Genomic DNA, 6000 nt, shown 5'->3' on the forward strand with positions numbered 1-6000 from the left:
CAACCTATACGCTATTGGACCTATCTTTTGCAATATCTCGTAAGGACTTATAACTCTGGGTCTAAGCTGTCCTTTAACTCCAAATCTATTCATCCCCTTTGAGGGTGAAACCTTCAAGAAAACTTTGTCTCCTATCTCGAAACTTTGTCTCACATCTTATAGGCAAACTCAATTAGTGGCAACACATTCTCCCGATGTACTCCTCTATCAAGGATAGTAGTTCTTATCATATCTTCTATCGTTTGCTATGCTACAATTCATCCTTGTACCCAACTCTTTCTGTAACTCATCCATAAACGTGATGATTTTTTTTTTTTTTTTTGGATCTCTCTCTGAGGTGATCTACACCGGTACTCAAAGCAATCTTATAATCTCACGAACGTACAATTGTGCTAACTTATCTGGTCCATACGCGATTAGGATCGGTATGAAATGTGCAGATTTTGTTAGTCGATCTACAATCACCCAAATTGCTGTATTTTCTCTTTGACTTTTGGGTAAAGCTGTCACAAAATCCATCGTTATGTGATCCCATTTCTACTCGGGAATCTCCAACGGTTTTAACTTCCCATAGGGTCGTTGGTGTAATGCTTTCACTTGCTGACAAGCTAAGCATCGCTCTACAAACAAAGCTATGTCTCGTTTCATTCCGTCCCACAAAAATCTCTTTTTTTTTTCCACAACCTGATACATCTGTGTGCCTCCTGGGTGGGCGGTGTAAGGCGTGTCATGAGTCTCACTCATGATCGTATTCTTAAGTTCATCATCGCGGGGAATGCATCTTCTCCCCTCAAATAAGATAGCATTGTCTGATTTTTTTTTTTTTTTTTTTTTTTTTTTAACTCTTGAGATCTCCTGCTCTTATCCTTTCTCGTAACTTGTTCATTGTCTCATCTTTCCTTGTGCTTCAATCACCATTTTCCTCAAACTAGGCATCGTCTCAACAATACTCGCTATCGTCCCTGGTGGTTTTATCATCTCTATCCTCATCTTGTCAAAATCCTTTATAAGCTCATCCTCTCTCGTGAGAAGACATCCTAACTTTGACGAGACTTTTCGGCTCAATGCATCTGCTACTACATTGGCCTTGCTAGGGTGATAATTAATGTCGCAGTTAACATCCTTTACTAATTCGAGCCATCTCATTTGCCTCATGTTAATATCCTTATGCTTGAAAAAGTATTTCAAAGTTTTGTGGTCCGTGAAAATCTCACATCTAACTCCGTAGAGATGATGTCTCCAAATTTTTTTTTTTGGGCATGCACAACGGCTGCAAGCTCTAAATCATGCATTGGATAGTTTATCTCGTGGGATCTAAGTTGTCGTGATGCATAGACTATAACTCTTCCTTCTTGCATCAAAACACATCCTAGCCCATTCTTTGACGCATCTGTGTAGATGGTATACTCTTTATCCATTTCCGGGACTAGCAGCACTGGTGCTGTAGTCAATTTCCTTTAAGCTCTTAAAAACTCTCTTTACACTCCTCTTTCCAATTGTACTTAACTTCTTTTCTCGGTCTTGCTATCATGGAAAATCCTTTAATAAACCTCTGATAGTATCCTGCTAAACCTAAAAAGTTGCGAATCTCGTTAGGCGTAGTTGGTGATCTCCACTCATGTACAACTTGTACCTTGACGGGGCCAACTTTAATTCCTTCGGATGATACAATATGTCCTAGAAAAGTTACTTCGTTCAACCAAAACTCGCACTTGGTGAATTTGGCAAAAAAAACTTCTCAACTCTTAGCGTTTCCAACATCGTTCTCAAATGTTTTGGCGCTCCTGCTCATTCTTCGAATAGATGAGAATATCATCTATGAAAACTAGGATAAATTTATCCAGTTATTGATGGAACACTCGATTCATGTGATCCATGAAAACTACTGGTGCCTTCGTCAAACCGAATGGCATAACTATGAACTCATAGTGCTCATACCTCATTTTAAAAGCTGTCTTAGGTGTATCCTCCTGTCAAAATTTGAACTAGTGGTATTATGATCTCAAGTCAACTTTCAAGAAAAACTCGCTCCTCGTAATTGATCAAACAAGTCATCTATCCTCGGCAAAGGATATTTGTTCTTGAGTGTCAATTTATTCAGCTCTCGATAATCTATGCACATTCTCAACGTGTCATCCTTCTTTTTTGACAAAAAAAGACTGGTGCTCCCCACGGGGATACACTACGTCTAATAAAACCTAACTCGAGCAATTCTTGTAGCTGAATCTTCAGCTCTTGTAGCTCCTTAGGCGCCATTCTATAGGGTGCCTTCGACACTAGTGCTGATCCAGGTTCTAGGTCGATAGTGAACTCCAACTATCTTGTTGGTGGCAATCCTGGTAAGACCTCGGGAAATACATCTCTATATTCCCTTACCACTACTACATCCTCAAAGTTTTTACTTGATTCTCCTTCATCATTCAAGTAAACTAGGTAAGCTTGTGCTCCTTTCTTCTTTACCAATTTCGACGCCTGAAGTGCCGAAATGATTGGAATTCTCTTCTTTCTATCAATGTCGTGAAAACATGTCTGTTCCTTCCCAGGTGGTTGGAAAGTTATCTGTCTCTTCTTACAATCAATCGGGGCAAAGTTCTCTGCTAACCAGTTCATCCTTAGAATAATGTCTACGTTCCACATAGGCATTAAGTGCAAGGTTCTTGTTTTCATCTTTAGTGATCCTAACTCAAACTCTAATTTAGAAATCATGTGAGAAACTGTAGTAGCTCTTCCTACAGGAGTGATTACTCTCAACTTGGGACTAGCTCGTTTTGGTTCGAGTTTGAAGGTAACATGCTTCAAACACTTAAAGAATGCGAGGCTCCTGTATTAAACAGGATTCTAACTGATGCATCCAATAACTTGCCCAATACTACCTTAAAGTCCTGCCTTAAACCGGCACATAAAACTCAGATATCTCATCATCAGTATCCATCTTCTGATGAGCAAATCGTGATAGCTTACAGAATTCTCGGTTATACTCTACAACCGATTTCTTTCCTTGCATCAAACTTCGATAGTCAGCCTCTTGCTGCTTACTGTACTCCTTGGTACATATTTCTCAAGAGTAGCCTTGAATTGTTCTCAGGTGTAGTTTACCAGTTGCTCGGGTGTTAAAGTCCTCTGACGTGCCTCTCACTAGTCTTATACATCAAAAGAATCTACTAGGATAACTCAAAAGTTGTAAGGGTTCAACCCTAGAATGACATCAAAACAAATTGTTCAAGAGACTCAAATGAATGACCAGATGGTAGAATGAAGTAACTACCAGGTCGAACAAAAATGACCTAGAGTAAGAACCCATCTGGCTTTTCAACCGAAAGTTGAAACACATGGGTTTATAAACCCAAAACACGTCTACTGAGATTTGGATCATGCGGACTGGCCAGGTCCAACATAATCACTCCCCAGTCACACGGGATATACTATCCCGAACTTGGAAATTCTGTGTCTTCTAAACCCTCAACATACTATACATAACAAAACTTAAGTTCACACCAGCAAGCTAAAAGCTTAAACTCAGGGTCCTATGTTCTAGACTCTTGTTTCGAAAGTTCAATATTTTTCGACTCTCCTCTCATGTTGCGGTGGTGGTGGCGGAGTATTATCCCGCCTATCCTTCACATCACACTCTTGATGACATCTTTGAGGCATTTTTGAAATCACAAAAGGAAAACTCAACTCGACCAACGCTCTAAGCATCCTCAAAACTCAAGTTCAATTTACTAACTCAACTTTAAGGAAACCCTCACGGTCACCTTAACATTCATCTGTAAGGCAATAAGCACTCACGAAATGCTAACAAAAAGACCACTCTGGTCAACCTAATATATCCATCAGTAGAATGCCTCTTTTTAGAGGGCTTACATAAAGGGGTTATTTAAACCCTACAAAAACCATAGTATCTATCGTAATGTCCCTTCTAAATCGACACCATTAATAGTACTATGTCTCGGTCTGGACCTCCTACGGTAATTGCTACCAGTTAACTCATCTAGTTGCTACTTTAGCACACTAGGAACATCCATCTATTTAACATCAGTAGGGTACTATATTCGCATGCTTATCTATCAGCATGTCAAAAACTCAAGTATCAGTATCTTCTAAGTAAGTTATATAGATCGCAATGTAATTGAAACTAATCAAAAACAAGGGTGTACCGCTCATACTCTCAAGATCATCCTTAGCTCTAGTCTACATCGACTTCTCTTCTCATCCTCATCAACTCTAGCCCTCCTCGGCTACTTCTCATCCTCATTATCTTTTATCATTTATCATCTTTGGTAACTGATACTCAAAGATCGACTCGATATCTACTACACTCTTCTAGAGTCCCTGGTAGAAAACAGGCATCCAGTCAGTAGATCCGCATAGAAAATCTGGGCATCTGTAATAAATCCCATCTCCTGTGGGTCCAGCACTCAAGACGACACGTCCCATCATATTGAGAGGCTTTCTTCCTTGCTCAATCCTACCACTCGATTGGTAGCACGGGGACTAGGTGCACTATGCCATCCAGTCTAGTAACAACTATAAGGCTTTCATCCTTTCATAGTCTATGAACATGTGTTTGAAAATCTGCTAGGGTATCTCTGTACCACATACTGTACGCCTCGTCCTTGTATCCGATCTTTCCTGAGTTCGATCTCACAGCAGTCCACTTTCGTGCAGTGCCAACAGTCCTGGCCAACCTATAAGGAGAACTTAAAGGTGACTCTAGGAACTAACTCTACTTGGCTCCAGCAACAGAAATAAACAAAACATAACTTAGCAAAACTCCTACTAAGTAGTACTGTTCTCTTAAAACTCAAGCTCAAAACATCTAAATTCTCGTCTCGTCCCATCTTTACATAGTAGGTAACCTCTCTAAACAATGATATTAGATCCCTCAATCTAAATCATCGTGACTCAGTAAGACAACTCAACAATTCTCTCTCAAAGCCATCTCCAAAGACTATGGCTCATGATACCTCCTCAAGTACCATTAAGGTTGCGTGAGCAAAACTCGCGTCATAAAACATCTCAAACATATCGTACAATATCTCATTGCAGCATGTTAATAACTCATCATTAATCATGCTATTATACTCAAGCTCATAACTCAAACTCATAACTCATACAAACAAGTACTTAAAGCAATTGCTAATTCTCTCAAGCTTTAGCTCTAAGTTCTCATTTCATCCTTCTACTTAGTAGAAAATCTCTCTTAACAATGACATTAGATTCCTTCATCTAAATCATTGTGACTTATCACAACTGCTCAAACAATTCTCATCACAAAACATCTCAAATACATCACATCATAACTCATAATTATGCATCCTCAATCATATAACATCATATGATATAAACGCTCTCATGATTCATCATGTAACGTCAACATATGCTCTTACAACATAATAACTCATTATTAATCATGTTGTAATCCTCAAACTCAAACTATGCATCTTCAAAGTATAACATCATAACTCATCATATAACCTCAACAACATGCTCTTCAAAATTTAACGTCAAACAAACTTTGAAATTTTACATACCTCGTTGAGCCTGGTGTGATGGTGCGCTGAGCTCACGGTTGTTAATAACTATTAGTCTAGTGACTCATTCTAGACTAAACTCAAGACTTCTAATTCAGAGCTTTTCCTTCGCTCTGATACCACTCTGTCACAGCCCGCCCTAACTAGGGATAGTTAGGCCGAGTGATCCACAACTAGGGATGGGGTTAAAGAAGAAGGGGAAGAAAAGGGGCGTCATTTATAGCCGTAAAACTTACTCATCTTAATAAAACTCGTCATTTTTATTCATTCATACTCAATTGAAAACAGTCTATGAAAGACAGCATAAAACTTAATTAATATCATTAATCAAGTTATACATCATATGAAACCATTCTCTTAAAACTCAAAGTATGACATAACATACTATAACATCAACAACATCTTGCAGCGGAAAGTAGCTAGACATATGTATGAAGACATATTCTAGACAGGTTTAACTATTTAT

Source organism: Salvia miltiorrhiza, unplaced genomic scaffold (genome assembly GCF_028751815.1).
Source record: "Salvia miltiorrhiza cultivar Shanhuang (shh) unplaced genomic scaffold, IMPLAD_Smil_shh original_scaffold_404, whole genome shotgun sequence".
Classification (NCBI taxonomy): Eukaryota; Viridiplantae; Streptophyta; class Magnoliopsida; order Lamiales; family Lamiaceae; genus Salvia; species Salvia miltiorrhiza.